This window comes from Periophthalmus magnuspinnatus, chromosome 19, assembly GCF_009829125.3.
Source record: "Periophthalmus magnuspinnatus isolate fPerMag1 chromosome 19, fPerMag1.2.pri, whole genome shotgun sequence".
NCBI lineage: Eukaryota > Metazoa > Chordata > Actinopteri > Gobiiformes > Gobiidae > Periophthalmus > Periophthalmus magnuspinnatus.
Window position 1 is genome coordinate 20,885,718 of NC_047144.1, and position 13,910 is coordinate 20,899,627.

At 49.7% G+C, this 13,910-nt stretch overlaps 12 non-coding genes across 12 annotated transcripts; 4 read left to right on the plus strand and 8 right to left on the minus strand.

Annotated features, from left to right (window-relative positions):
- Positions 1–1,979: 1,979 nt before the first annotated feature.
- Positions 1,980–2,052, plus strand: trnar-ucg (transfer RNA arginine (anticodon UCG)). The gene has a single exon. It is a non-coding gene; the product is annotated as a tRNA-Arg (tRNA).
- A 54-nt stretch (positions 2,053–2,106) lies between these two features.
- trnat-agu (transfer RNA threonine (anticodon AGU)) lies at positions 2,107–2,180 on the minus strand. The gene has a single exon. It is a non-coding gene; the product is annotated as a tRNA-Thr (tRNA).
- A 2,493-nt stretch (positions 2,181–4,673) lies between these two features.
- trnar-ucg (transfer RNA arginine (anticodon UCG)) lies at positions 4,674–4,746 on the plus strand. The gene has a single exon. It is a non-coding gene; the product is annotated as a tRNA-Arg (tRNA).
- A 54-nt stretch (positions 4,747–4,800) lies between these two features.
- trnat-cgu (transfer RNA threonine (anticodon CGU)) lies at positions 4,801–4,874 on the minus strand. Its single transcript has one exon. It is a non-coding gene; the product is annotated as a tRNA-Thr (tRNA).
- Positions 4,875–5,768: 894 nt separating this feature from the next.
- trnat-ugu (transfer RNA threonine (anticodon UGU)) lies at positions 5,769–5,842 on the minus strand. Its single transcript has one exon. It is a non-coding gene; the product is annotated as a tRNA-Thr (tRNA).
- Positions 5,843–6,118: 276 nt separating this feature from the next.
- On the minus strand, positions 6,119–6,192 carry trnat-ugu (transfer RNA threonine (anticodon UGU)). The gene has a single exon. It is a non-coding gene; the product is annotated as a tRNA-Thr (tRNA).
- A 3,292-nt stretch (positions 6,193–9,484) lies between these two features.
- trnat-agu (transfer RNA threonine (anticodon AGU)) lies at positions 9,485–9,558 on the minus strand. Its single transcript has one exon. It is a non-coding gene; the product is annotated as a tRNA-Thr (tRNA).
- Positions 9,559–9,761: 203 nt separating this feature from the next.
- On the plus strand, positions 9,762–9,834 carry trnar-ucg (transfer RNA arginine (anticodon UCG)). The gene has a single exon. It is a non-coding gene; the product is annotated as a tRNA-Arg (tRNA).
- A 51-nt stretch (positions 9,835–9,885) lies between these two features.
- Positions 9,886–9,959, minus strand: trnat-agu (transfer RNA threonine (anticodon AGU)). The gene has a single exon. It is a non-coding gene; the product is annotated as a tRNA-Thr (tRNA).
- A 652-nt stretch (positions 9,960–10,611) lies between these two features.
- Positions 10,612–10,685, minus strand: trnat-ugu (transfer RNA threonine (anticodon UGU)). Its single transcript has one exon. It is a non-coding gene; the product is annotated as a tRNA-Thr (tRNA).
- A 118-nt stretch (positions 10,686–10,803) lies between these two features.
- On the plus strand, positions 10,804–10,876 carry trnar-ucg (transfer RNA arginine (anticodon UCG)). Its single transcript has one exon. It is a non-coding gene; the product is annotated as a tRNA-Arg (tRNA).
- Positions 10,877–10,927: 51 nt separating this feature from the next.
- trnat-ugu (transfer RNA threonine (anticodon UGU)) lies at positions 10,928–11,001 on the minus strand. The gene has a single exon. It is a non-coding gene; the product is annotated as a tRNA-Thr (tRNA).
- Between the last annotated feature and the right edge of the window lie 2,909 nt (positions 11,002–13,910).

Below are 13,910 nucleotides of genomic sequence, written 5' to 3' on the forward strand. Positions count from 1 at the left end.
TAACTCGGAGTAGAATGGCAAAGTACAATGGTCCGCTGAGATGACACCTGCAGAATTAGCGAGCTGCTGTATATACATTTTTCCTGTTTTTGTTTTTCGAGGCCGAAAAAGAAGGCTGTTCCCCTCTCCAAACCTCCACTGTGTATCTCGCCCTGGCTCTTAGAGTAGCCCCCCTGCTCTTCGCCAGCTCCAGTGCCTCTAGACGGGGCCCTGAGCTGGAGAAGTTCAGAATCAACCGGGCCTTTCTGAGAAGCCGCGCCCGCACAGATGGTTTGGATGCGTTGGCGCAGGGTGTTCCCCTCGACGCTCTCGAGCCATTTTTGTGCTTGCAGAATCAGAATCAAAAAATTCTTTTTGATTCTGATTTTTGCTTCCTCCCACCTTCTATTAGGTTGTTCAGTACCTCCTTTTCTTGCTCAAGAGCATCCAGGAGCCTGGCCAGCTTCTTTTGGTATTTTTCCTCGTGGGAGTACAGAAGTTGTTAAGAACCCACAGCCCTCCGTTTTCACTTCCCTCCTGTGAGGGAGAAGCTAACCGAGAGCGGTGAGTGATCACTGATACCCGTCCAGTGTACTCGGCCCTGTCCAGATTCCTGGGCACATGTCTAGCCTGGACTGTGTTCAGTACGCCCTGAACAACCTGCCTTCTCGAGAAGGCCCTGGACCTTTGGTGTAGCACGCGCCAAATTTCTGTCATGTCCTGTATTTTACTTTACTTCTTCTTCAGGAGCTCAGAGGTGTGTTTCCTCCAGGCCAGACCTTCCTCGATCTGGACTCCCAGAAACCTGAATCAGTGACCCTCTCCACCCAGTCCCCACTGATGGAGAGTGGAGAAATGTCAGTTTTCTTCCTCCTGTAGTCTATGATCAGCTCCTTTGTTTTTTGGTGTTAAAGAGCAGGTTATTCTCCTTACACCACCCCAACAGTCGCTGCACCTCGTCCCCTATACGCTGATTCATCCCCCCCGGTGATGAGTCCCAGATGGAGTGTGGAAACCCAAAAAACTCCAATTTCTCCCCCAGTTTTATAGGGAAGGATGGTGTTAAAGGCCAAGGTGAAATCCACAAATCCCTTCATGGTTAAATGAGCTGGCTTCATTTTTGAATATTTCCAGGAACAAAAAAAAAAAAAAAATCCCCCTCTCAAACCAAAATGTAAAAAGGCACTGGTGGGATTTGAACCCAGAGGCTCCTGTTGACAAGATAGGCACTTTGACCGGTTGACATGCAGCACCTTCAACTGCAGCAAACTGGACTCTAAAAAAAAAAAAAGAACACCCTGTGGCCTAATGGTTAAGGTGTCTGACTTTGGGTCAGAAAATTGAGGGTTCAAAACCCTTTGTGGTTAATTTTTTTTGCTTGCTTCATTTTTGAATATTTCCACCAGAGAACAGAATGTAAAAAGGCACTGTTGGGATTTGAACCCAGGATCTCCTGTTTACAAGGCAGGCACTTTGACCAGCTAAGCCACAGCACTTTGAAACCTAATTAAAAAGCCCCAAAAAAACACCAGTATTTTTTTTTATGCTGTAAACAAGCACGACTCTTAAAAATGATCAGACTCATTGCATAATTAGACAGTAGTTGTGCCTAAAAGACCATTTGGTCTAAAGAACTTCAGATCAGAATCAGATCAGAAGGTTTGAATTTCTTCGTGGTAACTGACCGCGGTGCGCTGGACCTCGGGCCGGGGCCGGCTTCGACTTCCATGTTTGGGTGGGAGGGACCGTGTGGAAGAAGCTGACTGAGATGAACACCCGAGCCTGTTATAGGGTGCTGCTCCCTGGAGTCTTCAGACGCCCCGCGGCAGAACACAAATGGTCACAGACATTCCCCTCACACGACTTCGCATCCATCTGGGCCTACACCCCCCCCCATCCATAACCCAATGTGTTCTTGTACGTTCACTGTGCTTTTATTTTGTAAAATGCTATTTTTGATAATAAAAGACAAAAAATAAATAAAATAAATAAGGTTCATGGGCCATGTGGCCTAATGGATAAGGCATCTGACTTCGGATCAGAAGATTGAGGGTTTGAATCCCTTCGTGGTTACTTTTTTTGCTTGTTACATTTTTGAATATTTCCACCAGAGAACAGAATGTAAAAAGGCACTGCTGGGATTTGAACCCAGGATCTCCTGTTTACTAGACAGGCACTTTGACCAGCTAAGCCACAGCGCCTTGAAAAAGAATTAAAAAGCCGAATTTAAATTGAAACACAGACTGATCTACACATGCATACAGCTACACGCCATCTGCCCCACAGAGTTCGTCACAGACTGCCCAGTGTACGATGAATCCCCCGAGACTTTAGAACACCTATTCTTTGAATGTGGTGCCGCCCGCCGCTTCTGGGTCCGGGTCCAGGACCTCCTCGCCCGGAGGCTGAACTGGAGTCTCCCACCGCCGCCGGCCCTTGGAGGGAATGACCAGGTGCGCTGGTCTCTCCTGTTCGGGGCCGGGGTCTTCTGTTTACTAGACAAGCACTTTGACCAGCTAAGCCACAGTGCCTTCAACCATCACTTCAGAAAATACAAACAGCAAAAAAATAAATAAAACTCCAGCATTTTATATACTGTAAATAACTACGATTGATAAAACTGATCAGGATCATGCCATAATCAGACAATAGACGTGCCTATAAACCTCAAGAGAACAAAATGTAAAAAAGGCACTGCCAGGATCTCCTGGTTACTAGACAGGCACTTTAACCAGCTAAGCCACAGAGCCTTGAAACGTAAGTAAACCCCCCCCCACCCCCCCACCCCAAAAAAACCCCAAAAAAACAAAAACACCAGTATTTTTTATGCTGTAAACAAGCATGACTCTTAAAATGATCAGACTCATTGCATAATTAGACAATAGTCGTGCCTAAAACACCATTTGGTCTAAAGAACTTCAGATCAAAATCCATCAGAAGGTTTGAATCCCTTCGTGGTAACTGACCGCGGTGCGCTGGCCCTCAGGCCGGGGACGGGAGGAGTCGACTCCCCCGCCGCCGGCTTCGACTTCGACGTTTGGGCGGGCGGGACCGTGTGGAAGAAGCTGACCGAGATGAACACCCGAGCCTGTCACAGAGTGCTGATCCCTGGAGTCTTCAGACGTCCCGCGGCAGAACACAAATGGTCACAGACATTCCCCTCGCACGACATCGCATCCATCTGGGCCTACACATTCGAATGGTTTACACACCACACATAGTCAGTCATTTTGAATTCAAATTGAAACACAGACTGATCTACACGTGCATACAGTTACACGCCATCTGTCCCACGGAGTTCGTCAGAGACTGCCTGGTGTGCGATGAATCCCCCGAGACTTTAGAACGCCTTTTTCTCGAATGTGGTGCCGCCCGCCGCTTCTGGGTCCGGGTCCAGGACCTCCTCGCCCGGAGGCTGGACTGGGGTCTCCCACCGCCGGCGGCCCTGGGAGGGGATGACCAGGAGCACTGGTCTCTCCTGTTCGGGGCCAGAAGGGGGCGCCCTGGGGCCGACCACCGCCCCGGCGCCGCGGCCGACCGTCAGCTCGTTGCCGGAGCCCACCACAGCCCAGCTGTCGCCGCTCCAGCCGCTTCAGCTGACCATCGCCCGGACCATCGTGCGGCAGGTCAGGTGCTCCCCCATCACACTCCGGGACACCCACCGGACCAGCGCACCCCAGATCACCACACCCCAGACCACCCATCGGATCACCGCACCCCAGATCACCGCACCCCAGATCACCCATCGGACCACCGCACCCCGGACCACCGCACCCCAGACCCACGTCCTCCGGAACATCGCCAAATCATCCGCCCCGCCCCCCCATGTGTCCTATCCAACCCCGCACCCTCCCTACTTGCCCCAGTGTCGCCTGTCTTGTGATGTACATGTACACATTTATTTATTATTTCTTGTATCCCCATTTTCCACCCCAGTGTACTCTCCCAATGTACTTTGTACTGTGATTTTATGAGATGATATTTTTGATAATAAAAGTTAAAAAAAAAAAAAAAAGACAGTAGTCTTGCCTAAAAGACAGAAATATGCCTAAAGAGGTTTTATATGTCATCCATGCATGTTTGAATAATTTAGTGATCTCTCATATGCCCTGTTCAAACCCTCCTTACAGTTAGCAGTACTAAACTGTCCAATGCTCAGCCCACAATCCTACGTGACCCATGCACCTGCACAGAAGTTCTCCATTAATGTATAAAAGTATCATCCTAAACCTAACCGTGTGAAGAAGGGGTGCCAGGGGTAAAACAGCTATTCATCTATTCCTAATAGAGATGAATCAAAAGAAACTAATATTCATTTTATATTTAAATGTATTTATAATGTTTGCTGTATTTTACTTTACTGTGCCTGAAGGGTAAACTGTAGATAAAGTAAACCTGAATGCGCTAAAAAAGGGAAAAAAAGGCCCTGCTGGGATTAGAACCCCAGATCTCCTGTTTACTAGACAGGCACTTTGACCAGCTAAGCCACAGCGCTTTCAATTGCCTTTTTCCAAAACACAAAAAGCAAAGAAAAAAACAAAACTCCAACCTGAAATCCCCTCTCAAACCAAAACGTAAATTGGCACTGCTGGGATTTGAACCCAGAGGCTCCTGTTGACAAGATAGGCACTTTGACCGGTTGACATACAGCACCTTCAACAGCAGACTGCACTCTAAAAAAAACAAAATTCATGGACTATATGGCCTAATGGAAAAGGCGTCTGACTTCGGATCAGAAGATTGAGGGTTTGAATCCCTTTGTGGTTAATTGTTTTGCTTGTTACATTTTTTTATATTTCCACCAGAGAACAGAATGTAAAAAGGCACTGCTGGGATTTGAACCCAGGATCTCCTGTTTACGAGACAGGCACTTTGACCAGCTAAGCCACAGCGCCTTGAAATCCAATTTGAAACCCACAAAAAGAAAAAAAAAAACACCAGTATTTTATATGCTGTAAACAAGCACGACTCTTAAAAATGTTCCGGCTCATTGCATAATTAGACAGTAGTCGTCCACCTGATCACCCATCCAGACCCAACCTCCCCCTCGTCAGACTTATCATGTCCATAGCCCGGTACACTATCTTCTTTGTCAGAAACCTCCACCTATACGATCAGCGCACCGCCCCCCACTGGACCCTGTTCACAAACCGCCTTACCACCCACCTCCAACACCTTCACATAGCCATCCCCCACCGTTTTAACAAGACCCTGCTCCCCCGCAACACCCTCATCACCGTCACCCCCAAGGACATTTGGACTTTCACTTTTGATCACTCACCCCATCCCCCCCCCCACCTCGGATTCTGAAAGACTGAAACCAAAATGTGCAGATTGTTTATTCAATTTAATATTATTTCTCAAATTTTGTCCCAGTCCGCCCCGCCCCGCCCCCCCCCCCCCCCCCATGTGTCCTATCCAACCCCGCACCCTCCCTACTTGCCTCAGTGTCTTGTGATGTACATGTACACATTTATTTATTATTTCTTGTATGTTCCCCATTTTCCACCATGTGTTTCCATCCCCCTGTCCCCTCCCCCCCACTTGCCCCAATGTACTTTGTACTGTGATTTTATGAAATGATATTTTTGATAATAAAAGTAAAAAATAAAAAAGACAGTAGTCGTGCCTAAAAGACCATTTGGTCCAAAGAACTCCAGATCAGAATCCATCAGAAGGTTTGAATCCCTTCATGGTAACTGACCATGCTTGAAATGGTTGGAATCCCTTCATGCTGAAATGAGCTTGTTACATTTTTTAATATTTCCACCAGAGAACAGAATGTAAAAAGGCACTGCTGGGATTTGAACCCAGGATCTCCTGTTTACAAGACAGGCACTTTGACCAGCTAAGCCACAGCGCCTTGAAATTGAATAACAACCCACAAAAACAAAAACAAAAAAGCCAGTATTTTTTATGCTGTAAACAAGCACGACTCTTAAAAATGATAAGGCTCATTGCATAATTAGACAGTAGTCGTGCCTAAAACACCATTTGGTCTAAAGAACTTCAAATCAGAGTCCGTCAGAAGGTTCGAATCCCTTTGTGGTAACTGACCATGTTTGAAAAGGTTGGAATCCCTCTAGGGCTAAATGAGCTGGCTTCATTTTTGAATATTTCCAGAGAACAGAATGTAAAAAGGCACTGCTGGGATTTGAACCCAGGATCTCCTGTTTACAAGACAGGCACTTTGACCAGCTAAGCCACAGCGCCTTGAAACCTAATTAAAAAGCCCCCCAAAAAACACCAGTATTTTATATGCTGTAAACAAGCATGCTCTGTCCGCCGTACCTTCGATGCCCTGGCCGACTGGACAACCTTTAAGGAGAGCCTCATTCAGTCAGCTCACAATGCCCTGAAAAAGCCCTGGATATCGGAGAAGACTCTTAACATCATCGACCGCCGGCGCGAGGCCCGACTCCGGGGCGACCTCCCGGAATATCGGCGGCTGAACTACCTGCGCAATGTGGCTATAGCCGAGGACCGTGAGAGGTTTTGGAAGGCAGAAGCTGAACACCTAGAGTCTGCGGCCAACAACAACAACATGTGCCGGGTCTTTAGTCTGCTGCGCCAAGCCCGTAATGGTCCACGCATCAAGACAGCCCTGGTGAAAGACTCGGATGGCCACCTCTTAACAACTGAAGCAACCTGCCTCGAATGCTGGAAAGAGCACTTCACCCTTCTCCTGCAGCATAGCTCCATTCCGGCTGATTCCATCATCCCAGCCACTGCAAATGCCGTATCCACCAGCAACGCTTGCAGCACAGACCCTCTCACCCCAGAAGAAGTCAGAGCTGCTCTGAATAAAATCAACAACAGGAAGGCCCCCGGCATCTGCTCCATAACTGCTGAGATGCTAAAATCTGGTGGTGATGGTGTTGTCGAGTGGCTCACCCACATATTCAGTCAGGTGTGGGAGACAGAGAGACTTCCCAGTGACTGGACCAGAGGGGTTATCCTACCCTTCTGGAAGCGCAAGGGTGACAGGCTAGACTGCTGCAACCACAGAGGCATTACCCTTCTGTCCATCCCCGGTAAGCTCTTTACCAGGATCTTGCTCACCCGTGCTCTCCCAGCCATCAGAAGCAGTCGCCGTCCAAAGCAGGCTGGCTTCATGCCTAATCGCTCCACAACCGACCACATCTCCGCCGTTCGTTTGCTGATAGAGAAGACCTATGAATTTCGTAAAGACCGACACCTCTACATCGGGTTCATAGATCTGAAGGCTGCCTTCGACACCGTCTGCCATGCTTCACTGTGGAGTATCCTACAGGCCCTTGGAGCACCACCCAAGATCGTCGCCCTACTCAAGTTGCTTTATAGCAATGCACAGAGCTGTGTCTGCATTAACGGCAGAGACTCTGACTGGTTTTCCATCTCCAGTGGCGTCCGTCAGGGCTGAGTGGCTGCTCCCGACCTCTTCAACTGCATCATTGACCACCTGATGCTCAAGGTCTGTGAGCGGGTCCCCGGAGTGTCCTTTGGCGACTACCATCTGACCGACCTGGAGTACACCGACGACACCATTCTGCTCAGCACATCCTACAGCCAGCTGAGAGACACTCTGGGCATATACAGTGAAGAGGCAGGGAAGCTTGGCCTCCAAGTGAGCTGGGCTAAGACCAAATTTATACATGTCGGTGATGGGCCAGATCCACCCCCCCCTGCAGCTTGGCAATGACATTGTAGAGCCTGTGAAGCGCTTTGTGTACCTGGGGTCCATAGTGACGGACAACGGGGACCTAAATCCAGAGATTAACCGCAGAAGAGCCCTGGCAGCATCAGCCCTGCAGTCCCTCTGGAAGCCACTCTGGCGACACTCCACCATCTCACACACGACAAAGCTCCGGATATATAATTCCGCCGTACTTTCCATCCTGCTGTATGGTTCGGAGACATGGCCCCTGAACAAGACTCTGGCTGCCAAAGTAGACGGCTTTGATAGCAGAGCTCTCCGCACCATCGAAAATATCAGGTGGCCCCAGTGAGTTTCCAACCAGGGGCTCAGAGCTCGCACGCTCCAGCCCAGAGCATCCTGCCTGGCTGCGCAACGCCGCACCCGCTGGTTTGGCCATGTTCTCCACCTTCCTGCTGACCATCCCACGAGAGCCATCCTCCAGTTTGACCCAAAGGCGGCAGGCTGGAAACGACTACGAGGCAAGCCCTGCACCCGATGGCTTGACATCATTGTGGGCGACCTCCAACAACTTGGAGTCACCATAGAGGACGCAGAGCAGCTGGCCCTAGACCGCCAGCGTTGGAAAAAACTGGTTCACCTGATCGGCTCAACGCGTGGGGACGGGATGCCCCCCTCCCCTTTGCTGGAGCCTTAGATAGATAGAAACAAGCATGACTCTTAAAAATGACCAGACTCATTGCATAATTAGACAGTAGTCGTGACTAAAAGACCATTTGGTCTAAAGAACTTCAGATCAGAGTCCGTCAGAAGGGTTGAATCCCTTCGTGGTAACTGACCACACATGCATACAGTTACACGCCATTAGTCCCACGGAGTTCGTCAGAGACTGCCCGGTGTGCGGAGAATCCCCCGAGACTTTAGAACACCTATTTCTCGAATGTGGTGCCGCCCGCCGCTTCTGGGTCCGGGTCCAGGATCTCCTCGCCCGGAGGCTGAACTGGAGTCTCCCACGGCCGGCGGCCCTTAGAGGGAATGACCAGGTGCGCTGGTCTCTCCTGTTCGGGGCCGGAAGGGGGCGCCCCGGGGCTGACCATCGCCCCGTCGCCGCTGCCGACCGTCAGCTGTTCAGACTGTTAATGTCAATAGCCCGGTACACCATTTATCATGTTCGGAATATCCACCTTCACCGACAGCGCACCGCCCCCCTTTGGACTCTTTTCACCACCCACCTCACCACCCACCTCAGACACCTCCACATGGCCGTCCCCCACCGCTTCAACAGAACTTTGCTCCCCCACAACACCCTCATCACCACCCACCCCCAAGGACAGCTCGACCTCCATTTTTGATCCCCCCCCCAGGACAATGGACAACAACACAATCATGGATCTAGATGTTTAATGGGATTTATAATGTTTAACATTTGCTCACTAATGTCCTCGTCTGCCCCAGCCCCTCATGTCTCCTACCTTACCCCCCCCCCAAATGCCCTAATGTTACCTGTCTTGCAATGTATGCACACATTTATTTATTATTTCTCTCATGTTTTCCCCACTTCCCTCATGTGTTTTTCCCTTCCCCACGTCCCCCCCCCCCACATAACCTAATGTGTTCTTGTACGTGTACTGTGCTTTTACTTTGTAAAAATGCTATTTTTGATAATAAAAGACAAAAAAAAAAAAACATTTCTTGTATGTCCTCCCCATTTCCTTCATGTGTTTGAATTTGAAGTTACCGACTATGTGTGGTATAAACCATTCGAATGTGTAGGCCCAGACAGATGCGATGTCGGAAAGTTTGAATCTCTTTGTGGTAACTGAGTATACTTGATTTTTGAATATTTCCACCAGAAAACAGAATGTACAAAGGCACTGCTGGGATTTGAACCCAGGATCTCCTGTTTACTAGACAGGCACTTTGACCAGCTAAGCCACAGCGCCTTCGACTGTCTTTTTCTAAAACACAAACAGCAAAAAAAAAAAAAAAAGCTCCAACTTGAAATCCCCTCTCAAACCAAAATGTAAAAAGACACTGCTGGGATTTGAACCCAGAGGCTCCTATTGACAAGATAGGCACTTTGACCGGTTGACATACAGCACCTTCATTTGCAGGAGACTGCACTCTAAAAAAAACAAAATCCATTGACCATGTGGCCTAATGGATAAGGCGTCTGACTTCGAATCAGAAGATTGAGGGTTCGAATCCCTTCGTGGTTAAATGAGCTGGCTTCATTTTTAAATATTCCCACCAGAGAACAGAATGTAAAAAGGCACTGCTGGGATTTGAACCCAGGATCTCCTGTTTACTAGACAGGCACTTTGACCAGCTAAGCCACAGCGCCTTCAACCATCATTTTAAACAAAACAAAAAAACATCTCAACCATGACTCTTACAAATGATCTTTGTCATTGCATAATTAGACAATAGCCGCCGGATAGCCAGACCACCCATCGGACCACCACACCCCGGACCACCGCACCCCGGATCACCCATCGGACCACCGCACCGCGGCCCACCGCACCCCGGATCACCGTACCCCGGATCACCGCACCCCGGATCACCGCACCCCAGGTCACCGCACTCCAGACCCACGTCCTCCAGAACATCGCCACCATCACCGCCCGCCCGACCATCCACCTGATCACCCATCCAGACCCAACCTCCCCCTCGTCAGACTTATCATGTCCATAGCCCGGTACACCATCTTCTTTGTCAGAAACCTCCACCTATACGATCAGCGCACCGCCCCCCACTGGAAAAAGTAAAAAAAAAAAATTAAAAAAAAGACAATAGCCGCCCCGAAATGACCATTTAGCCCAATGGATAACGCATCTGAGGCTCATTACATAATTGGACAAAAGATGTGCCTTAAACACCATTTAGCTCAGGGCGTCTGTCTTCAGATGAGAATACGTCAGAAAGTTCGAATCCCTTTGTGATTAAATGAACTTGCTTCATTTTTGAATATTTCCACCAGAGAACAGAATGTACAAAGGCACTGCTGGGATTTGAACCCAGGATCTCCTGTTTACAAGACAGGCACTTTGACCAGCTAAGCCACAGTGCCTTCGACTGTCTTTTTTATAACACAAACAGCAAAAAAAAGGCTCCTGTTGACAAGATAGGCACTTTGACCGGTTGACATACAGCACCTTCAACTGCACTCTAAAAAGACAAAATGCATGGACCATGTGGCCTAATGGATAAGGCGTCTGACTTCGGATCAGAAGATTGAGGGTTCGAATCCCTTCGTGGTTGAATGAGCTGGCCTCATTTCTTAATATTTCCACCAGAGAACAGAATGTAAAAAGGCACTGCTGGGATTTGAACCCAGGATCTCCTGTTTACAAGACAGGCACTTTGACCAGCTAAGCCACAGCGCCTTCGATGATTGTTTTAAACACATGAAAACACACAAAAAAAAGAAAAGAAAAAAAAGAAAAAAAACATCTCACAAATCTTACAAACATCTTACAAATGATCTTTGTCATTGCATAATTAAACAATAGCCGCCCCGAAATGACCTTTTTTTTTGTCTTTTATTTTCAAAAATATCGTTTTACAAAGTAAAAGCACAGTAAATGTACAAGAAACACATGAAGGAAATGGGGAGAACATACAAGAAATAATAAATATATATATGTATATGCACATCACAACACAGGTAACATTAGGGTGCGGGGGGGGCGGGGATATGGGATAGGGTAGGAGACATGAAGGAATGGGGCAGGCGAGGACATAATGAATGAAATTAAAGAGAGAATGAGCACGCAATTTCTGAACCTAGATTAGAGTCTCTGTCCATTGTTCTGAGGGGGGTCAAAAATGGAGATCGAGGTGTCCTTGGGGGTTAGTGGTGATGAGGGTGTTGTGGGGAAGCAAAGTCCTGTTGAAGTGGTGGGGGACGGCCATGTGGAGGTGTCTGAGGTGGGTGGTGAGGTGAGTGGTGAAAAGAGTCCAAAGGGGGGCAGTGCACTGTCGATGGAGGTGGATGTTCCTGACGTGATAGATGTTGTACCGGGCTATGCGGCGGGCGGCACCACATTCCTCAGTCTGTTTGCGACGTCGCCCAGCAGGTGGAGCACTGTCAGCGCGTGCACCAGTGTGGACATGCAGAGGGTGTTGACGACCAGCACCTTCCCTTTTACAGTGAGCGCCCTGAGGTTCCAGAGCGAGATGGTCTGCCCGATCTTCAGTAGGGATTTCTCCCACTGCTTCACGGCGCAGACCACCTCGTCTTTCCCCATCAGGACGCCCAGCACCTTGTACTGGTTGTCCGCCCTCCACATGTCCACGCTGAGGCGCGGCGGGGCGACGTCGCCGCAGAACGACTGGCCCAATTAACCTCTCTGCCCGAGGCCAGGCAGTAGACGCCTAGCTAGTGGAGAGCTGCTCCCAGGATCTCCACGTCCCGGGCGAAGAGGTTGGGGTGTGGTGATCTGGGGTGCGCTGGTTCGGTGGTGTCCCGGAGTGTGATGGGGGAGCACCTGGCCTGCTGCACGATGGTCCGGGCGATGGTCAGCTGAAAAAGCTGGAGCGGCGACAGCTGGGCTGTGGTGGGCTCCGGCGATGAGCTGATGGTTGGCCGCGGCGCCGGGGCGGTGGTCGGCCCCAGGGCGCCCCCTTGCAGCCCCAAACAGGAGAGACCAGTGCTCCTGGTCGTCTCCTCCCAGGGCCGCCGGCGGTGGGAGACTCCAGTCCAGCCTCTGGGCGAGGAGGTCCTGGACCCGGACCCAGAAGCAGCGGGCGGCACCACATTCGCAAAAAAGATGTATAAGAGTCTCAGGGGATTCACCGCACACTGAGCAGTCGCTGTCGTACACTGTTGGTGAGGATGTTGTCAGCAATGTCCCGGTGTGGAATACTATATGACTGGGTCGGACTGATGATGGACGCGATGACTAATTTAAGGCGGTTTGCGAGAATTTTGGCGAGTATCTTGTAGTCGGTGCCAGTGCAGAATGATGCAGAAATGCGGTTCTCAGATTGCATCTGCGTGTACAGTGACTGCAGTATGGGCGCGATGCGGTAAAACTCACTCGTGAGACCATCCTGACCGGGACTCTTGTTATTGTTTAGCCCTTTGATGGCTTCCCGGACCTCCGCGATGGTTATGGGCCGGTCGCAGAGGTCACGGTCGCCCTGGCCTCAACAGCGTTGATGGCGGCGTGAGTGGCATGTGACGAGGTACTTGCGCGTGAAATAACTCGGAGTAGAATGGCAAAGTACAATGGTCCGCTGAGATGACACCTGCAGAATTAGCGAGCTGCTGTATATACATTGTTCCCTGTTTTTGTTTTTCGAGGCCGAAAAAGAAGGCTGTTCCCCTCTCCAAACCTCCACTGTGTATCTCGCCCTGGCTCTTAGAGTAGCCCCCCTGCTCTTCGCCAGCTCCAGTGCCTCTAGACGGGCCCTGAGCTGGAGAAGTTCAGAATCAACCGGGCCTTTCTGAGAAGCCGCGCCCGCACAGATGGTTTGGATGCGTTGGCGCAGGGTGTTCTCCTCGACGCTCTCGAGCCATTTTTGTGCTTGCAGAATCAGAATCAAAAAATTCTTTTTGATTCTGATTTTTGCTTCCTCCCACCATTCTATTAGGTTGTTCAGTACCTCCTTTTCTTGCTCAAGAGCATCCAGGAGCCTGGCCAGCTTCTTTTGGTATTTTTCCTCGGGGAGTACAGAGTTGTTAAGAACCCACAGCCCTCCGTTTCACTTCCCTCCTGTGAGGGAGAAGCTAACCGAGAGCGGTGAGTGATCACTGATACCCGTCCAGTGTACTCGGCCCTGTCCAGATTCCTGGGCACATGTCTAGCCTGGACTGTTTCAGTACGCCCTGAACAACCTGCCTTCTCGAGAAGGCCCTGGACCTTTGGTGTAGCACGCGCCAAATTTCTGTCATGTCCTGTATTTTACTTTACTTCTTCTTCAGGAGCTCAGAGGTGTGTTTCCTCCAGGCCAGACCTTCCTCGATCTGGACTCCCAGAAACCTGAAATCAGTGACCCTCTCCACCCAGTCCCCACTGATGGAGAGTGGAGAAATGTCAGTTTTCTTCCTCCTGTAGTCTATGATCAGCTCCTTTGTTTTTTTGGTGTTAAAGAGCAGGTTATTCTCCTTACACCACCCCAACAGTCGCTGCACCTCGTCCCTATACGCTGATTCATCCCCCCGGTGATGAGTCCCAGATGGAGTGTGGAAACCCCAAAAACTCCAATTTCTCCCCCAGTTTATAGGGAAGGATGGTGTTAAAGGCCAAGGTGAAATCCACAAATCCCTTCATGGTTAAATGAGCTGGCT